The following is a 23926-nucleotide window of genomic DNA, read 5'->3' as shown; positions in this document are numbered from 1 at the left end:
ACCAAGTATGTAGGTAGCAGTACATTTTAAAGGTGAGAAAAATCGTGATTGTAAGCTCAGATTTTTTTACAGCACAACAAACACTTGCACAATGTTATGTTAGTCAAATAGCATTTATCATGAGTTAAATGATCAATATGTAAAATTGACAGTCTTATTTACTAACATACTGCACAGTAACTTTAAATTAGCTAGCTTCAGTTTTTGTTCAGTAGAACAGAATCTGACCTTCAACACTTTAAAAAATCAGCATTCGCTTTGACTTTGAAAATCAGATTTCTACTAGTGATCCTCTGAACTCCATTTTCAACAAAAGTAAAAAGCATTTCTTAGTTTTCATCTAATCAGTATCTTTTAATGTGTATTAATTCTCCACAGATCTCTGACTAGATCTTTTTATTCAGTTGCATATAAGTGAATGCTAAACTGCTTTTCCAGAAATTGGTATATTCAACTGATTCTTTATGCAGAAGAAATCATCAAAGCACCTTTTCAAGGCAGTTTTAAAAGAAATTCTATCTATCTTCTACATTGACCTGTTTTTCAGTCATTGGTGAATAACATTTTACCTTAAATTTACTAACTATTAAATTTACTCTCTCTGGAAAGAATTAAAGCTCATGGGATAGCAAAAGTGCCATCCTGTTTGGATAATCAAGAATTATTTTAGATTATTTTTATTCAGATATTATATTTTGGAAGATGGAAAATGGGTAACCTGTTGCAGGCTCAACACATGGTTCCTCTTGCAGAAGTATAATTTTTTCAGCTCTGTAAATGCCTTAAACATTGCTATATTTTGAACTGTCACAATGTTACCAAGGAAAAGGAACAGTGGGAATACATCATAGTAATGAGAAGGAATGGAAAAGTAGATTAGTTTAACTTCATAATTTCTGTTTAAAATTGTATTTAAAGATATCTGAGTACTCAACTGCATACTGAGAGCTTGCACATTAATACAGACACCATGGTGGTTTTTGCTAGTAGAGATTTGAATTTTATATTAGTATTCTTATTTCTATTAGTATTTTATAGAAATTTGTATCTGGATGTGCATCTCTGTAAATCATTAGAATCACATACATTTTACTAATTTTTGGCTAATCAACAAATGTAATTAACATACGTTCTCATTCAGAAGTTATCTGCCAGTCATTGTGTAATTATATGGGCAATGGCTGCAGAATTAGACTACTGTTGTACACTGTTTACTAAATATCTTTTTTAATTCATATGTTAAATTTGGAACAAGTGCATTCAAAATCTTTACTGTATCACAACAAAATAATATAGAGAGCTAGCATAAAAAAAAAAATCCAAAATTATATATTTGCATTCATTCTTATTTTCATGTTTTTAGTAAAAAAATAATTCAGAGGTTATATATAGAAATGTACCAAGCTATTTGCACATTGTATGCATCTCTAGTAAGATTATTCACTCAAGAAAATACTCCATACATTTTTGTATGATGTTTCAAACTTTCCTTTCATGCAGCTTAAGTATTCTTATCAATCTAGATTCACAATGCACATTGGACATTCAGTTATTCTTCAAAAAATCATTAGAATTTAATAATATGAGTGCATCACATCTGAGCTATCTCCATTCCTTTGGCATCATTAGCCTTTTTTAGGCACCACGTCCTTTGCAATCACACTGTATAAGACTTTGTAAGATATATTTAAGGTATGGTTTAATGCAATAGAACAGTGCCAATTTAGCTCTGCAAGCTGCTTCAGCAGTGTTTCAGTCCTGACTCAGAAACTCTGGTTTACTGCAAAATTTGACAGAAACTCAGTGCCTTCACTAATAGGAGACTTTGCAGCAAAGCTACAAAAAGTACTGAAATGGATAAGCTATTATTCTAATTCTTGATAATGCTAGGAATGCTAGCACATGGATAAAAGTCTGCTTCTATTGAAATAATTTATTTTATTCCATATTATATTTTTGGTGAAATTATGGAAGTTATTATTCACCTAGTAGACAGTTCAAATACTTGTATGCAGCAGCTCAGGCTCAAATTGAACTGCCATGTTCAGCCATAACATGCTTTTAGTACTAATTAACCCCCCATGCATGTATTTGTAAACTGTGGGAAGACCAAACCTTGGTCTTAAGAGTATAATAAACATCTACTTATAAATGTTGAATCGCTGTTCCTGAAAAAAATTGCAAGAAAATAATACTGTTATGTGTGTATAGCACTGAAGTGATATCTTAGTCTGACAGAATGTAAAATATTGGAATATGAGTTTTTGTTCTATTCTTGGAGTTTTGCAGCTAAATAGCTACAATTTGAGACATGTATTTAAAAACAAGAATGATATCAACAAATCAGTAGTTAAAACAGACTTTCACATGCATCCACTCAGCAATTAAGTCTATTCATGATAAGTGTACAAGTAAGATTTAGATTTGCCTGCTTGATGGCAAGTGGGGACTGAAAATATGAAGTTTAATGATCCCAGACTTTCACAGTGATGTGTTGTGTGTAGGTAAAGTACTCTTTGGGCAATTACAATACTAGCTGACTGAAGACACTGTGCAAATCTACAGAATTATTTTGACTTTGACACCATACATCTAAGTCCCAGGAAATTTGGTGTATCCAGAGAAATTTCTGTGTAGAAGACTTAAATTCATGTATTATATTGCCAGAGTTTCATGGTTTTTCTCCCATCCATTTCCACTACCATTACACCTTGAGTTTCTCGAAATATATATTATACTATAGATTCTTTAAAATCTTGTTAAATGAATAATGGTTAATTCATTTAAGCAAATAATTGCAGTGGATTTAAACATGATTTTACTCTCGTCTGAAGTAGTTTAGTCATACAAGGGCATTGCAGAGGTCCCAAATGCTCACATACAGTTGCTTTTGAAAATGTAGTTCAGTGAATTGTGTGATATTTTTAACCTCTATTTTTAAATTCAAAGTTCAGTTTCATTAGGACACTCCAAATCTGAGATACAAATGTCTACTAAATCATATTCATCTATGCACTTTCTTCTTTATCTCTCAGTTCACCATTTTATAAATTCACGAATTCCAATAATATCAGCCCAGAAGTTTTCCCTTATTCATTGTGAATTAGCTTTTACAGATGACAATTTAAAGCTATCCCAGAGACATCCACATATACTGCAGTCTTTTCTAGGCATGACCTAAAGTAATTGTATACAGTTTGGTGAGACAGAATTCTCTCTACAACTGCAGCTGCAAGCACTTATTCTCTAATTTAAACTGAATGATAACAATTTAAAATCACAAGTTCAATGTCATTTTGTCTATATCTTCAAAAGCTTCATAGATCTAGTAATAATCTGTCTCTGGTTCTTTGGAATGTAAAATGTTTCTTGGCTCATAAACTTGTCCACTTTTTATATTTTTACGCAAAACCTAACACATAAAATATTATCTTAAGTTGGTAGAGACATTGCTAAACATCACTTTGCTGGTGAAGAAAAACTGAAATTAGAATAAAGACATTTAGAACAGGCTAACTTGGCTAGTGGCCCATTATATGCTTTGTCTCACGAAATAAACTCCAAATTTAAATAATCTGTAAGCTATATTCTTCTCCACATAAGCTCTCTTTTTTAATGGTTTCTATGTTCACACCAATTTTGTTTAATTAAACCAAAGGTATATCCTTTAAAGCACAATATGAAAAGTATGGGAGCTCTAAAAAATAGAAGAAAATTGCTATTAAATATTTCTACTAAAGTAAATGTGATAGGGTATCATAATAAAATTGGTCAAGAAAGGAAATACATTATTTTTGTTAGTACTTATTGAAAAAGTTGTTAAAATTCTCTACGTATTTGTCTGGAAATGCATTTGTGATAAAAGTATCAAAGATTTTATGTCAACTGTTCAATGACTCACTCAGAATGATGGATTTATTGTATCAATGACAATTTAAAAATTGTCCATGATCTCCAAATCATCTCTGGGAATGATGGCATTAGTAAGATATTTGTGAGCTGCCAGAGACCAGGTAAGCAATCACTGTTTACACACAGAGAATTCCAAATAATCAAAGTCCAGAATTTTTTTCAAATGCACCTATGATTCAAGGAAACTGAAGAGCTTCCCTTTTTTCTTCTTTTGGTGTAGGACTCATTGCTATGCTAAGGTTCTGAAGCTATTAATTGTCAGTCAGTCTCACACAGCAATTCCTATCTTTTTGAAAAAAATCCATAAAAGCAGAGACTCCAGGTTAGGTAATGCTGCTACAAGCAGTAAGTCTGACCTCAGACACAGAAAGGTGCAAGTATGGGGTGAGTGACTAAACTAGAATATATAGCCTACATAGCCTGTAGAATAGAGAGATGTTTCTTGAGATAAGATGAACTCCTTAATTTTTCTCAAGAGTTTTGTTGTTGTTTTTGTGAAGCTATTCTTTCTGTTTAATAAAACAGTAATATTACAAATGTAGGCAAATAATTATAGAAGTCTGTGCAAAGAGAATTAATTAATCTAATTATCAAAAGGTTATATTACTGTAACTACTATGAATTTAATGTCGTAACAATACCAGCACTGGATATGACATACTTCTTAACTTACAGCCTTTACAATCAAGGTATTTGTCTTTTCATACCTTAATCTCTTTAATTTAGTGCATTAGTTGCTATTCCAACCCATAAACTCTACACAGGTGAAGTAAAGTTGCAGCAGATGGTTTCTACTTGTCTGGTGTTTGTTTCAGTACCTATGACTATTTCATATAAATGATCATTACTCTTAGACAATAGAGACAATCTGATGCAGTGTTAGATTTTCTGTAAGATAACCAGAGGGAGAAAGGAGTCAGAAAGAGGGGAAGGTTAAAAAAAAAAAAAAAAAAAAAAGAGAAAGGAAGGAAAGGAAGGGAAGGAAGGGAGGAAGGAAGGGGAGGAAGGAAGGGAAGGGAGGAAGGGAGGAAGGGAGGAAGGGAGGGAGGGAGGGAGGGAGGGAGGGAGGAAGGAAGGAAGGAAGGAAGGAAGGAAGGAAGGAAGGAAGGAAGGAAGGAAGGAAGGAAGGAAGGAAGGAAGGAAGGGAGAAAGAGAGAAAGAAAGAGAGAGAGAAAGAGAGAGAAAGAGAGAAAGAGAGAAAGAGAGAAAGAGAGAAAGAGAGAAAGAGAGAAAAGAAAGAAAGAAAGAGAGAAAAGAAAGAGAGAAAAGAAAGAGAGAAAGAAAGAGAGAAAGAAAGAGAGAAAGAGAGAAAGAAAGAAAGAAAGAGAGAAAGAGAGAAAGAGAGAAAGAAAGAGAGAAAGAAAGAGAGAAAGAAAGAGAGAAAGAAAGAGAGAAAGAAAGAAAGAGAGAAAGAGAGAAAGAAAGAGAGAAAGAAAGAGAGAAAGAAAGAGAGAAAGAAAGAGAGAAAGAAAGAGAGAAAGAAAGAGAGAAAGAGAGAAAGAAAGAGAGAAAGAAAGAAAGAAAGAGAGAAAGAAAGAGAGAAAGAAAGAAAGAAAGAAAGAAAGAAAGAAAGAAAGAAAGAAAGAAAGAAAGAAAGAAAGAAAGAAAAAGAAAGAAAGAAAAGCATCCTAGAAAACACAGCAAGTGCAGCTTCATCAGTATCAGGAGATGTGATTTCTGGAAGAATAGGATAATAGGAGACAGTAGAACTATGAATAGAACACAATTTGGGAAAGCACCTGTCATTGAAAGACCACCTACCCCTTGTGGTGTGTGTGTCATGGAAATGCTGCAGACATTTGATAGAGTGTTTTCAGTTTCAGTACAAGAGGTATGCATGGGACTTGCAAAGCAAAAGGATTTGACACTGAACCACATCAAGATTGAAACTGATGCTAACAAACCCCTACTTGTTTCTGATACATATAAGTCATCTGCCCTGGCTATTAGACATCATCTTGTGAAGAACAGTGGTATCAAAAATACCTTTACTATGCCAGTTAAATTTATTTCCTTCCAATCAGTGTGAAGACAGCAAGAGTAAGACTATAAAGGTTATAAGGCGAAGGAGGGTTTTAAACTGGGGTTTTGAACTTCAATTTTGTAAAGAATGACAAAGTACAGACTGAGGAATTGTTCTGTTCTGGGTTTTATTTTGAAATAGAGTTTGGTGACATGATCACACTAAGCAGATTTTCTTCTTGGTACAACAACAACATGTGAAGAAATTATCACAGTTTTTATTTCTGTCTGTAATCACTCATGTATTTAAAGTCTTCTATAGACAAAAAGGTTTCTCTGAACAACATTGGTGTGAAAATATAATGTTACGTTATGTGATCCATATCTAATTCCCGACAGAAAGTCACAACCAAATTGACTTCAATGTCCCATGAGAGTCCACTGAGAATTGTGAGCTATTGAGTTCATAGTTATGGTAGGTAAAATCCTCTGCTGTGAGGCAAGGTCCCACCAATACATTTATTCTTGGGCAGACTGCATCAGAGAGCAAGGCAAGTTTCTATATTCAGTAATTTTCTCTGCATGGGGGCAATGGAGGATAGCTAAAAGGTACTATTTACCCCAGAAAATCATTATCTATTGTCTTCCATATGACTGTTCCCTGTAGTTACAGCAAAATACTGTATTTATCCTAGTGACATCATTTTCTGCCATTATGCTGAAGATTCTCAATAACTTGATTGTTGGCAGGAGGAAAGAATGTCTCTAACTAGAAGGGCATCATAGGTACTGATTCTTATTAGGCTTTACTTGGCTAACAGAGGTCAGAGTTAAGCAAATGACCTTACAGATTTTGGACTAATAAAGAAGATGATATAGACAACAACCTCAGATTTCAAAGCTCAGGAACTTATCTGATTATTCCATGCTATTGAATTCAGTGTCTTTTGCAGTGTACAGTACCCTGATTATACCTTGTGCCTAACATTTAAATATATATATATTATTGTATTGGAGCTGAGACATGCCTGCCTTGGTTAAATTCCTCAGTGGGCTATTAAGATAGTGATTTTAGGAAAAAAATAATGCATTCATTCTAGATTATGTCAGTTTATCCATGGTCCTGCCAGTGTCCAAGTTGAGCGGTGAGGAGAAATGTAAAGTTATTTAAAAAAAAATTAGAGTTTCTTCCATTACATTCCCTGAGAAACAAAAGATACATAATTAATCTGAAACCTTTAAATACTTAACTAGCACAAAATAAAGATCAGTTCTCAAACTTATATTCTCAAACTTCTCTCCATAAATAGTGGCATACTGAACACCTAGATTCCACCACAGATCTCTCCCCAGAAAAGAATGCCTTACTGTTAATGGTGAAAAGACAGAATAAAACTAGACTGAGAAAAAGTATGAAGACAGTTGGTTTTACCTGAATTTGGTAGCTTTGGTAGCTACCTAAATCATCTGCAGTGTGGTACATCTGCTCCTAAAGAAAACATTTCTTTTGATAATCTTTTCTAAAAGCAAACTACCTCCCATTCATGATCCACTGGAAAGGAATGAAAATCAGCAGACTTAATTCTCCATTGTTTTCTACATTATACTGCCTTGTTTTTGAATGGTATTTTTGTGTTTATTTTAATAGCAATGCATAATAGAAGTGAATTGATTCTATTCTAATAAAATAATTTGTGCACACTTTACTTATTATTTACATCATTTCAGTCAGGAATAAGGGTCTAAACCTGAAACTCAGATTGGTTAAACCAACTTCACTTTGAAAGTAAGCTAGCTTAATCTTACAGTCTCTGAGTTTTATCAGCTTCATTTAGAGAAACTCACTTTCTAGAAAAATTGCTTTGAAATCTAAGGAATAAAAATAGTGATGTTTTTATTTTCACTATGATTAGAGCAAAGTAGACAGGTCTAAATGATCAATTAATGCGTTGCTCCTATAGTTCTTTAGCAGTTCAGAGTAAGGCATCACTGCTTCATGAACCATACAGCCATTTGAAAAAGCAGGATAGCTGAGGTATGGTATCTTATTAGACAAACAGCTTCTAGGTGGTTTATCCCAAACTGACTAGATACTCAGTCCAGCAATGTTTCACTGGTAATAAGGGCAATCTTTCTTAATTCAGGAGTAATTTCACAAGATTCAGTGCATGCATCACTGTACTAGTGTGTCTTAAAGCTATTGAGGCGTGGAATGATCTTACAACCCTTGAGGTTATAAAGAAGGTATGTATTTATTTATGATGCCGGACATACATGGAATCATTTCATCTAATATGTGTATAAAATTACAGTAGCTGTGAGCTTGGTTAAATGCAGTAAAGTGTTACATATTCATGAAAGTTTTAGGAACGCCTATACATAGTCATAACCTGTCCCCGAGAAGGTGGTTCTTATTACAATGAGTTCTGGGAGACCATTTCTGGAGTCTCCACCTCCGGCTCCTCCTGGTTGCAGCTGTGCAGTGATCGTGAACCCGGGTCCTCTTTCTCTGTACACAGTCACCTTTGGTCCAGTGTGATGAGTTGGTTAGGTCTCAGACTGCTGAGTTGCTTAAAATTGGCATATCTCCTGTTCTGTGCCCAAGTTTCTGTAATCTAGTTCACCCAAGGATGCATCAAGGATGCATCCAAGGTTTATTATTTTTGCGTCAGTGTAGTCCTGTTTTTCGTACAATAAGTTACACAGAGTTAAGCAAGGATAGGCAATAGTGATGTGGGTTAAAGTGTTAGCTCTCTAAGTGTCTTTAGTGATGTGGGGTAGAGTTAGTTCTTTAAGTGTCAAGTGTTAGTTTTTTAAGTGTTAATTAGTTAATTGTCAATTCCCTGTATCACTATCAAATCTCATTTTTAAAAATCTTTATAAAAACATTCCTTTTATCCAAAATTCATATAAAAGTATAACAGGCTAATTCAAATTTTAGTAACTCATTGCTGAAAAATGTCTGATCTTCTATTAACTTTCACAGTAATTGTTCTTTTGGAGACATGTTTAAAGCCATGCATAATCACCAGATAAACTGACGTATCTGCAACTTCATTTCAGAACTACAGGCATTGTGCTTTTTAGCCTTTAATTTGACTTATAACTGTTCTTATTTATCTTCATTGTAGTGCACCAGGTCTTTTATAGTTCCAGAGAAGCAATTCTCTAGTTTCAATTTGGGCACAACAATCTTGGTTTTGTTTCCATCTTGGTATCATAACACCCCATCCTTTCCCCTTGCAGAATTACCACCCTTATTCGTACTAACGGCAAAAAAACCCTCATTTTATTTCTTAAATTTACTTATGTCACTGAAGAGATTTTTAATTTCTTATGCAACACCAAGTTTATGTAGCCTGTCCAAAACTACAAGACACAACTTGTTTTCCATCTCTGCTTTCATTCTAAAAGCTTTCTTAATGCAGTAATTAATTCAGCTAGTTCTTTAGGCCTCTTCTACAGTATTTATTCCTTTCCTTCAATCACAAGTTTCAGTGTTTTATCTATCTATTTATTTATTTATTTATTACACAAATGTACACTTACATCATGGAAGAACTTTTTAATCATGTGTCATTGGAGCTTTAACAATGTGTATCTGTTTCCCTGAGGCTCAACAGTCCTTCTAAACTCCATTAGATGATAAATTCATGAAAATATGGACAACAAAATCTGTTAAAAACAGTAATTAAAAAAATCTTAGCATTCTTTCATGAGCAAAGAAATGGCTACGAAAATATGCGAAAACAAGTCTGTAAATGACACCCCTCATGATGAAAAGCTTAATCACAGCTACCTAGATGAGAAATCACAGCAAGTGTCAAATAAGAAGGACTTCAACATTTCAGGGAAAGAGTAAGCTTTGGTCAGTCTTATCGGAACTACAAAATTAACAAGCATATTTGCCTAAGTTAATGAAGCCTAAATGGCAGCTATATGATAGTGAGGCCAGAGATATCTGAGGTGAGTGGACATTCAAGTCTAGTGAATTCTGCTGTACCCCTAGTAACAGACAGACAAACAAATACAGATGGAAACTTAGTGGTTCAAGACCATCTAAGAGCAGCAAAGAAGGGAGTTGATAAGCAAGTAGTTCATTCTTTTCTTGATAAAAGATCATCATGGAAGCAAAAATGCTCTTATAAGCACTTATGAAAGAAGGTGGTGAAGATGACATCCCTGTGGCAGTTGCACATCCCTCAGAGATCTGGAGCCTTCAATAGTGCAGCTGATCGCTCTTTTAGCACCTTTTGTGCCCCACTGTGCCTGTTCCCATGTACACACCTAGGGTGGTACCAAGGTGTTGACAGTTACAACCTCCCGTGCCCTGGGGAGGTGACTTCACCTCCACCAGCTGGTGGGGCAGGAGGGGTGGGACATTCGGCCAATTGACCTGGAGGATCCTGAGTCAATCGACAAGGTCGTTAACAAAGCAGGTGCCCAGAGTACCTGCGAAGCTTCTGGACTATGTTGTAATGCCTACAGCCAGATCTGACCAGACTATAAAACATGGTCCCCGTCAAAGACTCCCTTTGAGTAGTCTTCTCGGAGCAGTGGGTCTGTGAACTGGAGCCCTGTCCTTAGACTGGGATGCCATCTAAGGAGACTTTCCGGGGTTGAGAGAGCTTCATCTTCTCGTTTGGGTGAGCCGTTGTTTACTAGATATATCCTTGAATGAGTCCTTGCCTAACCAGGCAAGTGTAAGCCCTCACCTAAGCCAAGTGAGTGATTATTTCTTGTGGGTACCATGGAGCGAGATGGCTCTAGTTTTGTTTCTTGTGAGTGTATGCATGCACGTTGTGGATCCTCATTATTCTCATGTTGTTGTACCCCAATAATCTCCTCAACTGATATCCAAACCTGTATTTTATGCTGTTGGAGTCCCAAATAATTGTATAAACCCTGTTTCTAGTCAGCCTATTGGCTACACTTTTCGGGCTAGAATAAAGTCTGTTTTGGAACTTGTCTGCTTAAAACTGACTTTGCGGTGCTTCCATGACAATCCCCTAAGCTCTTACTGAAAACATACCATTTAATTTTACTCTGTCAATGATATTTGCTAAATGTGGCCAGGGTCCACCCAGGGATCCAGGTCAGGAACAAAAGGGCATGGGGCAAAGGTGAGGCTGAAAATAAGCTACAACAAATATTGCAAGTGGCCCATCCAGGAGACAAGCTACCCACAATGGAGAAGAGATGTCTGTGCAGGAGAAAGACAGAGACAGGGTTAGAGACCAGCACTATTATGGTATTTCTGGGGAAGGGACTGAGAGTCCCAGGCTGGTCTGAAATGAAGTCCTGAGCCATGGACAGTGTGTGGCCCCAGAGAGGATGGTCAGGGCCATTGAGGGCTGGTGATGTCCTTAGGACCCTGAGAAAAGAAAAAGCACATGGTGAGACAGAGTAACAGATCAGGGATTGTATCTTACAGATAACTGAAAACAAAATGAATAATGGAAATGTCTATAGTGAGAAAGAGGAAGAGCTAGCAGGGAATATAACCTTAGCAACACCAAGAGGAATTTTATCCGGAGGAGACATCAAGCTGACCATTACATTGATCCAAAGAACAAAAGTGTGATTTATCATCCAACTGCAAGGATATTTAGTGTGAATCTGCGGCTGGAAATTATTTTTAATGGAAGTCCACAGTATGTACGAGCTGTCCTTCGTGACAAAATAGATGATGTTGTTCTGTTCTCCAGTGAAGTGATTCAAGGGCAATAATGCTGAGCAGGGTGTCAAAAGAAAGGGGTGGGGAGGATTACAATGATCTGTGTGGAATTCTCCAGATCCCTGGAGAAGGTGGTAAAAGATGATAAGATACTAAAAATCACTAGGTAACAAAAGAAACAATTCTGTAAAACTATCAGGAGTTTAGACTACACAGTCACTGGTAAAAACAATTTATGTTTTAATCTTATGTACATTAAGATCAATACACAGACCCTTTTAAGTCACTATCAGATTTCCCTTGGGCTATTAGCATGTTATGTCCATTTTGTTCCTTTAATCTAAACTATGACCACACCATCTTTTCATGGCATGTATTCACATTATAGAGATTGTTTAGCAGTATTTATCTTTTTTTGCTAAGAGCATTGCTTCTGTGAGAAAACTCTAAGTCCTTTCTCTGACTGTTGAGTACCAAAGAAATAAATAACAGAACCCAGTTATTTCTGAACAGGATTTCTGATCAACACTATAACCAGTAAGAATGATGCATTACTAATGTTCTGGTTTTGAATATATGAATCATGTCAATACCTTCTGTAGTTTAACGCTGGGATCTTAGTGAACAATTCATTACAGTAGACCAAAAACAATGTGCTCTCTCTTTTTTCCAGGTGAACTCATTATTTTATTTTTGTCTAACCTGGTTCACCATGGTGTGCTTGAAGAGCACCAGTTTAGAAACTCATGACATAAACTTTCAAGTAAAAGATGTCCTTGAATGTTGGTAAAGGAGATTTTTGACATGAAACCTTTTACTTGGCTTCTCTCAATGGCTTGATCATTCCATAAACCCTTAATAATTAAAGCTAAGCAATGCAATCTAGCTGCACCATGTTAGAGTATGAACAGAGGTGATCAATCTGTCTCTCTTAATGACATGACAAAGGTGACCATAGAAGCAACCTCCTCAATGTTATGCATTTGTTGTGCCATTTGTGAGATTGGAAGTTGTGCTCTGGCATTCATTACTGGCTAGCAGGGAGGGCTTGATGGGTTTTTCCCGGGAGGCTAATATCTGATTTTGTGGAGTTCTTCAGAGGCAAAGTGTCTGCATCTTAGGCTCCCTTGCAAAAAAAGGAGTTGTGTCAATTACAGTGAAAGCTAGACTGTGTGAAGCACAGAACAACTGTAATAGTAGCAAAGGAATAGTTCTGCTGGTCCTTGCCAGGGCTAAGGCTGTTCCATATCATAGGAGCATAGAGGTAGTCTACATAGTCTGGATAAATGTACCCAAAACACTCAACGGCACATACAGAAATTATTCACGTGGCATGGAATAACCACAGCAGAGCTAAATGTAACTGCATAATTTTGGGAAATCATCTAATGATGCTTCAGATTTTCAACTCAAGACATTTAATGTGCCAATCAAGGAGTGAATAATTGCTCTCTAAAGCAATGAATGGGCCTCATTAGATCAAGAACATTGTATACATAATCACATGCTCAGATATTCTAAGAGAAATTCATCAAATTGGGGTTGATATTTCCTGACTGGAAAACAGGAAATAAAGCAGTTGGCTCAGATCTTCTCAGGAGGTTATATAAAATAAGAATTTTCATTACTTTATTCTTCTCTCTGAGAGATTAAAAAATCCAGTCCATAAAGATGACAGAACAGCTCTACATGTGATTTACCCTGTAATTCTAGTAACTATTTTCTCTGTTCTGGATCAGTCTACTTTGACATAGGTTGTTATGGTTAACATTTACGATCAAAGAAGTAAATACAGCTGGTTAAGTGCAAAATGTTCAGAATATGCTAAATAACAAAACTTGATTAAAACTATACTAAAACCTTTGTGCAATAAAGTTGTATTTGTTTGCCCTTTTCATGGATCATCAATAGCTGTATATAAGAATGCAAATACTCTTAGATATTAATTTATCTTTTCTGCAGTGCAATTACAGAGGCAGTGTCAGAAATAACAGTTTAAACAATTACACTTGCAGAATGAAAAGGAGGAAATATGAAAGTATTGTAATAAAAGAAGAAAGAGGAAAGACAAAGACTGTCAGGAGGAGCAAGCAGGTAAAATTCAGGCTGTGCTGAAGCAGGCAGAGAAGGAAGAGAGAAGTTCTAGATATGGAGGAGCATGTGCATGCATTTTTTGGTTATTACTTTACTGAGAATTACTCAGGGAATTTTCTTACGTATTCAGAACTTTTAGTGGGCAATTTCAATCTCATTGTGGTGGCCAGACTCAGTTTTGAGTTTATGCCTCCTGGGTTTCCGCTTCAGCTTTAGTCTCTTCACTATTACTGCTCAGCTGAACTCATGTTCATATTTAATCAGGTTCCATTTAGCATCCCTCACATTTAATTTTGAATTACATGGCTAGCTTGTAATGCAAGTTGTTTTGTTTTAAATTGGAAAAAAATGAATTCGGAAATGGAATTGTGCCCAGAGCAAATGGACACAAGGGCTTTTCTAAATTATAAGGGTTCAATCATCTCCTGCTGAGCCATGGAGTCTGCATTTGTCTGATTTAGTGACACTTATTTTAAGTAAGGCTGGGGGGGTTGAAAGAGGAAGTGTCTCCTATGTGATTAGTCTTAAAAAGAAAAGAAGAAACAATTCAGGGATGCTTGGTGGTATTTATTTCCAGTATTTAACAGGAAACAACTAAACTAGCCCCCTCATACATATTTTTAAGAAATCTATATTTCATTCAGGCTTGCCTTCCAGGTAAGAATACAGCATACAATCCTTATTTGGTAATCTGGTTAACTCCTGAAATAACTGAAAAAACTCAGTGGCTCATTGGTAGGTAGTTCACTGGAGCCACAGTAAAAACAGACAACATATAGAAATTGTCTACATTGCTTTTTGAGTCCTTAGATTTAACCTTTCTTTCAAAGATATCAATTGAAGTTAACTGGTCAGGTCTCAGGACAGAGTTACTGCAAAGAGGAACATTCATTTATTCTAAATTAAATTTGGAATAGGTGTAATGAAGGTCATAGTCTTATCTAGTAGATCTCGTACAACATCTACCCCTGATTAACCTAACACTTGGTTTGAGTGCCACATAAATAAAACTATTCCCTCTGGTCTTCTGCAAAGAACTATAGAGGATACTACTTAGCTGAAGAAGATACCTGGTACAAAATTTGCAAGACTAAGAGTGCAGAATTATGGAAGGTATTAAGCATGAAGAAGAGAGAAAGTTCTATTATTTTCTCTCAAAAATCAATCAGATTTGTTAGAGTTGCCAAATCCAATAGCCCAGTGGAGGGGATGCTGTCACAGCCCCATTTCCTTGGGTCCAGCAAGTAGCAAGGATAAGCGTGTATTTCCAACAGGCACAGACATACATACATAACGTATATGCACAGCCAGCCACACAGGTCACCACAGACAGACACACTCTGCACTCCCACAAGCACAAACAGCACCCGTGGCCTCATCCTGTTACCTTCTCTGGCTGATCACAATAAAAGCCCATTACTGGAATGCATACGCAGAAATATACATATATACAGTATGGATCCTTCCAGTAGCTGACTTTATACACTCAGTCTACTGCAGCCCCTGGATCCCCACTCTCCCCATCTGTAAGCACCTGGATATGTGAGGCCCAGAGGATGCAGTCCCCCTTCAGCTCCTAGAACTCAGATCTACAGACACACACTATGGATCCCTCCAGCAACTGGCTATAGACACCCAATAGACCCCATAGCTGGCCCCTGGGTTGCCCGGTCTCCCAGTTGCCTCACATACACAGAAATGCAAGCAGGTCTGTTTCTGTGGCAGCTGGTCCAGACTCATGGCCTTACCAGTAGTTATCCCACAAGGCCACTGCATGTCTCCAGTGACTCCAGGTGCTGGCACTCAGGCCCTTGTGACCAAAAGCCCCACTACAGTTGCTGGCACTTAGACCTTCACACACTCACAGGTGGCACAGAATAGAGTCCCCTCACCCAGAAAAACAGCTCAAAATTGCATTAAATAAGACAGAACAGACTAGAGAAATCAATGCAGAGCCCAGTCAGCCAAGTAATCTGTTTATATGCGATCAACCCATTTTATGCTCTTTTTCCCTTTTTCCCTTCCATGTCTCTCCGTTCCCAAACTGATCCCTCCTTTTTCCCCACCTTTGATGCTTCTCCTAAACATCCCATAACAAGTTTGCTATAATCCCAAGATGGTTTTTTTCCATGCAATCTGTGGTGAACCCCTTACCTCTGTAATTTGTTAGCCCTCTCAGTCCAAAAGGTGACCCAGCGAGCTCTCCTGATGATTCCTTTTGATGGGTGTCACCCCAGCCCATGGGGCTGAGGCTCCACTGGGACAGGCCTGGCAGGGGTTGGGGTGGGGATTTTGTTACTGAGTTTTCCCTCTCTGCTGTTGTGCCTCTTTGTTCTTCTGTGTTCTTGGTGATGAGCCTTTAACCACATTTCCTAATGTTTACATCAAACGGTCTTGATGCAAAAAAGTAAATGTACCAAACATGTATGCAGACTACACAAATTCAGGGAGGCATTTTCCATATATCATAATATTGTGCAGATCAACTCAGGCAGTCTTGAGTACTAAATGATTAAAAATGTAATGGGATAAATTATAAAGACATGCCCTAGCGACTGACAGTGACAGGGGCAACAATGTCCACTATAAGCCAGAACTATTTTTTTGTTGGATCTCAAGGATCTCTTCATCACACATTCTCAGATGTTGATTTTCATTTAAGGTGAAGCTCCACTGATTTTTAGGAAAAACTAACTCGTGAGCAGTACCAAACTATTGGCAAGAGCCAGGAGGTCCCATTCCAGCCTATATTAAAAGATCATTCTTCATGTGACACCTTCTGTTTTAAAGGAATTAAATCAGAATTCTGTTGGTCCATTACATTTGATTAGTTATGTTAGAAATGTACGCTATGAAATAATGAAAGCATCATTAGCTGTGGTTCATTAGAAATTTTTAGTTGTAGGAATAAAAACATTTGATCTTGACGTTTGAAATGATCAGCTTACAAAAAAGGTTAGTATAATTTTCTCCTACAGGATTTAAACAAAATCATATTTTTAATTATCCTTTTAATTATATAGGAAAAAAATCTATACTTAATGCCTACTTAGACTCATTCACAAAGGGAATATATTATTGAAAATATTTGTTAATTGATCTTACAGTAGAATATATGCAGAAATCTTCGAATGCCATATCTACCTATTATGTTCAGTGTTATTACGATGAATAATCATATATTTAAGTGAGGGGAAAAATGTTTCACTGCTAATTTTGTATGAAACCCATTAAGAAAGCCCATACAGCTGAGTCCACTAAAAAGTCCCCAGAGATTATGTCCCAATAATGAAGAAATAGGGTAGCAAAGACGACAAATCATAGTGTTTGTGAACATCAAGATAAATAACTCAATTTATACAATCTTTTCTACTTTTGTTGCACTTTTATTTGGTGCTGTAGTCTTCTAGGTAGCTATATTTTTTAAAGGCACTTCTAAAATAAGCTTATTTTTCATTAAAATGTGCAAAATATATTGTTTTCTTTGCTCTGATATTTTGGACTTACCTCTAATTCACATTGACTCCGAGCGAACTTGCAGTACCACAGACTTTCAGGATATTTTTTACTTTAGAATACCTCATTACAACTGTTTTTTTTTTCACAGGAATACCTTTAAGTACACTGTTTTTATTTTTTCATTGTATAATCTTCTATATCCAAAAATAGCAGCAAATTCTTCATTTTGAGTAAATAAAATAGAAAATATATGATATTTCAAGTTTTAACAGTGCAGATGTTGAAAAACATTAGTAATTCATAAGCCATAGCTCATAAGGGCATGATAAATGGTTTATTTGCAGTATGTATTGCCATTGCCACCATAACTTTTATAAATTATTGAGACTGGTCACAGAAAGTTGTTGCAAGGGATTAGGAAGCAGGTAATCGTGATTTCAGTAGGGGACTTTTGACTCTGTCAATCACCCTTTACAATGAATTATTGGATGAAATGGGAAATAAGATTACTGGTAAAGAGAAAAAAAAAAAAAAAGAGTGAGGTTAGGTTATCATAACCTTTTCTGTTCTTGAAATTAATGAAGTCTAGATTTTGAAAACTTGGGAAAATGGTTATACATCGTCTCACCTAGCCTCTGTGCCGGTGTAGAAGGAAAAAAAAAAACAAACAAAAAACCCAAACAAACAAACCAAAACACCATTAAATTAACTGTAATTGAATTGTTTTCAGGGAATGGAAGAAAATGGCCAGAAGGCTCTGTAGAAACATAATGTTTGTTTTTCATACAGACAAGTGGGAATAGTAGAAGTAAGGACCCATCAGTATGTCTGGGAGATTGTACAGCCTGAGGCACTGACCTGTTTCAGGTTTTCCTCCATCCTTACCAATCACTTCTTGGCACTTACAAAATTCCATTATCCTTCCTAATTTTCAGTAAACCCAGGACACTCAACCTTTATTCCGGCATAAAGCACAAATAAGTTATGTTCTCTAAACAAAAGAACATACTAAATTTTGTTTTGGAGAATAGTAAGACATATTTGCTACTGAATAGTTCTAAAATTTCCAAAATGATCCTCCAGTTTGATTTTTTTTCTAGACATCCTTGGCCTCACATTATTCAGTTCTTGTCTGAACTACATTGTTATGTCAGTATGAACATTGTCAGAAGCAGTAATACAAATGAAATGCCTAGAAAGATCTTTGAACACTTTAAAATGCTGAAATATTAATGTGAACAGGAAAAAAAAAAGTGGAGGGTTAGCCTTTTAGCTTTGGGAAGCAGTGAAACTTCAAAGAAACAAGTGAGTTTAGCCAAAGGTATTTCATAGGTTTTAAAACCTCATAAAATATGGGAGTCCAAGGTATTTGGTTTTGGTGACTCTATTCTCATCCATCTGAGAAACAGCCCTTGAAGTACAAATATGTGTGTTCCATATTGCAGTTCACACTCAGCCACCCATGAAATAACTGAGGATGGGAGAGTGAGGGAGAGGTGTCAAAAAAGACAATCCATCTGGTGAAATGATGGCACTGTTTTTATTTTACTGATACACAATAATGCTCATTTTCCCGAAGTTCAAGGAATATATTTCTTAAAGACAAAATGTCAGCTTTAGCTTGTTCATCGGCTGCATCAGTGCCATGAGAGACTCACTGTAGACAGTGTGCTACATTTTAGCTGTGTCTCTCTTTGTTTCACACAGGCACACTTAGGGGTATTCTAAATGGAGTTCACTGTAATGCTGCTAAGCCAAGAGAAATTAAGAACTTTGTATTTTCCTATAAATGTGAATGGGATATTTTCACCATAATCTCTTCACTTGGATAACCAATCCGATATTTAATTACCTATTCAGAACCAGGGTCCTAATTAGAGCTGCACAGAACTATTCACACGTTGAACTTCAGTGAACAAGTCTCTCACTCTTTGCAAGTTTATTGCCATTAGCCCAGTGGGTGTGCTCTTCACCACAAGACTTAGTCCAACCATAATGCTCCAGAGAAAGAAAAAACCCTGAGAACACTAACACTGATATTACTGTGCTCCACCGAGAGCCCACTGTGCTTTTCTCTCCTTTTGAATAAGCTATTAAAAGACAAAGTAAAAAACTGTAGCAGATCCAACCAGTGGTGGAATACTTAGGCAGTTTCACAAAAAGGATATTACTGAAAGAATGGAAGAGCTTTAGGAAAAAAAAAAAATAAAGTAGAAGCAATTTAAGATAATAGGATGCTAATTAAAGGGGAATTATAGTGGAGATTTTATAATACTTCTAACACTGGCATTAATGTTGGCTGCATCCAGACTGAAACAAGCTCAAGGAGCTAAGGAATTACTGGCAATTAGGAACCAAATAGTGCCACTCTCAGGGAGCAGCAGGTTTCTCTGTAAGCAGGTAATACCCAGGGCAAGTAACAGAGGCAAACCCTATCCTGGATACTGCTCAGTGTGATTGCTCTGCCACCGTCACAGAACTAGATAATTTGGAATAAATTATACAGTCAGCATTCTCTCTTGTAGAAGTCTCAAGTGTGTGACTGAAGTGTGGGGCCTCAGTCTGTCAGGGTCTCTCTTGAAGGTACTTACTTTAACTGCACAATATACTTTTATACAGCTGTGACAACTTCTGAAATGTCCTTGAATGACTGGTTCCTGTATGGGTCAAATTATATCATCAAAATTAGCACAGATAGCAGTACTTTTATATATTAAAAATATCTGTCTTGATGCAAATTAGTCCAACATAATGCATGATAAATATGTAAATAATGGCAATGTTAAAATATTTGTGGGGTTTTTTTAATTACTCATCTGAACACTTTTCTTGTTTTGGCTTTTTTACTGACCCATGGAAAACTACAAAAGCTTCTAACAAAGCAAGTATACTTTAGCTCTAGTTTTGTATGGTTAATGTGAAAACATTAAACAACTAAATGGATGCTTTATTGTAATTAAAATAAATAAAAGTGTTTGGTGGTGAGAATATAAGAGAATTTTTAGCCTGGAGCAAAGACTTGTGATTGGGTTACACATCTGAAAAAGCTGGAGTGCATGAAATTGGAAGTACCGAGTTTGCTGACACAACTTTAACAGTCTATATAACACATAACCATAGTAATGTAAACATTGCCAAACACAATACCTAATAAAATATGACACTATACATTAGAAAGAAGAGAAACTACTCTTCTTTACTATTCAAACTACATCGACGTGGCATACTCAGTGAAAAAACCCAGGAGACCAGTGACATTGAGCAGCTGCATATTTATGCATTTTAAAAACATATTCTTCTTGGCCCACATTTGTCTGTTGTACTGCACCTAGTACATCACCATAGGAGACCACTGGCCAAGCATTACAATCAGCAGAAATTGAATATAGACTGGAGAGGAATGCCTATTACAAATTATATAATTACCCTCCCCAGAGGTATTTTCTCTCCTGAGGTTCTGCTTATTCCGGTGCTTTCAGGATGGGAGTCAACTGCAACAGCACTGACATAATGACTCCTGCTTCCCAAAAACGTTTCAAAATAAAGGAATGTAGAAAATACTAAGCAATCTGTACAATTAGCATGTGGTTTCCTGAGGGGCTAAGAGGCAAGAAAGTCAAGCTTATATTTTAATTCTGCTCTGACTCATTCTATTCTTAGTTTTCTATTATTGCTGCCTCTTGAAATAAAAGTGCTCACATGTCAACTGGTCTAAAATAGGAACACTATCCCTAGATCTCTTCTTGCCTGTACTGGTACCTAAGACTATTTGCACAGAAAAATCATTACCTAAAGATCTTTTGAAAGGTCTTGATCTTGGCTGCCTTTAGGTGCAGTCAACACATCATTTCAGGAACATGCTTCTGCTCAAACCCACAATAAAGGCTATTTCAGAAAGACAGGCAAAGTATCTCTGTCCCTCTGATTTACTTAATCATGTTATTAGTTTAGATGAACCCAATAATACTGCTATATGGAATACTATACAACATACAAGACAGCACAGTGGTGGAAGGGAGATGGCACAGCATAGTAAAGATCACAGAGGCAGATGGAGACAGATGACTCCTGAAATTAACATTTCAGAAGACTAAAGAACATAAATAGGTGTGATGACATTTGACATGTCATTGCACAAGGGAAGCAACAAAAAAGGTTTAAGGTCCATGTAAAAACAAAGAGGAAGGACATCTTTGAATGCACACAGGGAAGATTTTAAAATAGACTCAATTAAGATCAGTGATAAAATCTCAGAGGAGAAGAGAGAGGAAAAAAAAATCCTGCTTCTCTATCTAAATTTAGACAGAGAAGAATCAGCTGCAATAGAGTCAGGAGAGGATCAAGTAGGAGGCCAGCATTTGGGATGTTACTACATAGCTGCCCCAGTTTGGGAAAGTGTAGGAATAAATACTCCATTAAAGCACAGCCCAAACCTTATAGAAACAGCATCCTAGAAAGTTGGTGAGCTGAACCACAGTGGGACAGTACTGTGACAGAGATGTAATCTCAGTAGGGATGGCAGGTTTGAGAACAAGAGAGAAAGGTGTAGCATGTATCAAAGATGTACTTTCTCACAAGTTTATGGGAAGGAGAGAGATTTGTTAGGTTTCTTGTTAAACAATACCTAAAGACCACAGCAGGATGACACAATCAGTCCATGGAATATTTTGGGAACAGAGTTTGTTTAGGAGAGTAAAGGAAGCTCCTGTTTTATATCTTTTTTCAACTAATAAAAATGATAGAATGTGTAAACAAAAGGTACATTCAGTAACTGAAATTGTGAAAGACCACAGAAAAGCTGTGGGAAGTAATACTAACATGAAGGTAAAAAAGCAAGAAAGTGATGGCTGAGGGGGGAGGCAAACTCCACCTTTTCCAGGAGTATAGGAGATAGTCTACTGGGAAGGGAGAAAAGTTTAAAGAGAGAGTGCAGAGCTGCTGGGAGCTACTGAAAGAGAAGATATTTAATATATAGTGGTAGGTTATATACAAGTGAAGCAAGGAATGGCAGAATAGTAAGAAACTATTGTGGAGGCATCAGAATTTCTCCAGTGACCTGAAAACGCAAAAAGAATCAAACAAAAAGTGGAAAAAAATATTACAGGTCTAAATGTGAACATAAAGGAACAGCTCAAGCCCCTTAGGGATAAGATCAGAAAAGCACAGGAACATAAAAGGAAACAAGATAAGGTTCCCTAAATGCAGAAACAGAAAATCAAAACATAGGCTTGGTGCTTAACAGTAAAGCAGAGAAAATTAAGGACTCAAAGGAGACTGAAGTATTCAATATTATCTGTGCTCTAGTCTTTCTGAGAACAAAGAAATAAAACAGGCATTTGTAGAAGCTTTCTGGATTCAAATATTTGATACATTCAATTTTAAACAGGAAATAATGGTGTATGCCAGAGGAGAGAACACTAAAAAATATTAAAATCAATTATATTTCACTGAAGAAAATAACTTTATAAGGTATAACATTGATCAGCGTCTGATCTCTGACTAGCCATAATTATCCTCTAAAACTTCCTTGTAATATCCAAAATATCCCTTGGGGAAAAAAGAAAAAATAAAAAGGGCAACGGGAAACTATAGTATAGTTAAGGTAGTTTCCATTCCCATAACTATTCACGTAAATGTATATATTGTACATTTCCTCAGCTGAATTTTTGAATTTGAAAATATCTAGAAGTGAAGATGGTAACAAATTTTGGATTTCCTAACAGCTGACCGTATCATATCATACTAATTTAATTCTCTTAGACAGGATACCTGGCTTTGTGGACAAAGGAGAAATGTAATGGTGCTTCATCAGGCATCAGGCATCAGGTAGAATACTGTGGCATGAAGCTGTAACCAACTCAGGTAGAATTAGTTAATGATTTGTAAGATGCGATTTCTGAATAAAGCTGAAACAAGAAGTTCAGATAGTGTAGAAACTGTGAGAAGACACCTAATTAGGTATATAGCAGATGATTGTGTAGTGAACAGAGAGCGAGAGAGTAAATAGATATCTTTTTCTCATATATAAAAATTCCAGAAAAAAAAGCTTCACCAGGATGGAAAACACTTTCTGTGAACAGTGTCCAACAGTTTTGATATTTTACTGTTGTAGTTCTTGGTTTTGGTAAAACATGTATTATAAACAACAGGTGATGATGGTCTACATCTGCTGGATCCCATCTTAGTGTACCAAGGTGGGCTTGATCTTATTTTGGGCACCTCTAGTACCCTGTTTTGGTTACTGTGAGTACCATAAATATCCTTTGTGCAATGAGGAAATGTCACATTTTCTTTTGTAGCATTTGTCGTCTTTTTTACAGTGCTTTATATTCACTTTTCAGTACTTGATGGAAACAATAAAATTGGGGAGGAGGAGTAAAACCCATATAAACCTCCCTATTACATGCATAGTATAGCACTACAATGATTACATTCCAAACGTATTCCTGTTTTCTTTATATGGCCATATAAAGATCTATATCTATCTATGATCAGAACAGAAGAAAAACAAGGGGCTTTTATAGATCTTCTTACCGAAAAGTATAAAAATATTTGTTGAAATTACTCTCTAATTTCTTATCTGACTGAAGAATCTGACACACAAAGTAAGCACATTTGCTGCAAAATTACTTCAAATGGCATATTTGCCAAGGAAAATGTAAGAAGGAAGAAGATTTCATCTCCTTAGGCAGGATTTTTTAAGGTTCGTGATACTGATACTTGAGTAGAAACACTAAGGATTATTTTTTTCCCCATTAGCTGCACACTTAGTGATTTAGAAAGACAGGTTTGCTTGAACCGTGTTTGGATAAATCCAGAGAA

General features: G+C 36.2%; 1 long non-coding RNA gene across 1 annotated transcript in view; it reads right to left on the bottom strand.

Moving 5' to 3' along the window:
- Nucleotides 1–7850: 7850 nt before the first annotated feature.
- Nucleotides 7851–23926, bottom strand: part of LOC139827912 (uncharacterized) — a 31198-nt gene continuing 15122 nt past the window's right edge. Inside the window, exon 3 of the long non-coding RNA XR_011739044.1 lies at nucleotides 7851–11248. This is a non-coding gene — a long non-coding RNA (uncharacterized lncRNA). The remainder of the gene's footprint in view (nucleotides 11249–23926) is intronic.

This window comes from Patagioenas fasciata, chromosome 4, assembly GCF_037038585.1.
Source record: "Patagioenas fasciata isolate bPatFas1 chromosome 4, bPatFas1.hap1, whole genome shotgun sequence".
Taxonomy (NCBI): Eukaryota; Metazoa; Chordata; class Aves; order Columbiformes; family Columbidae; genus Patagioenas; species Patagioenas fasciata.
The sequence above is the reverse complement of the archived record's forward strand: the minus strand, read 5'-3'. Positions and strand labels throughout refer to the sequence as shown.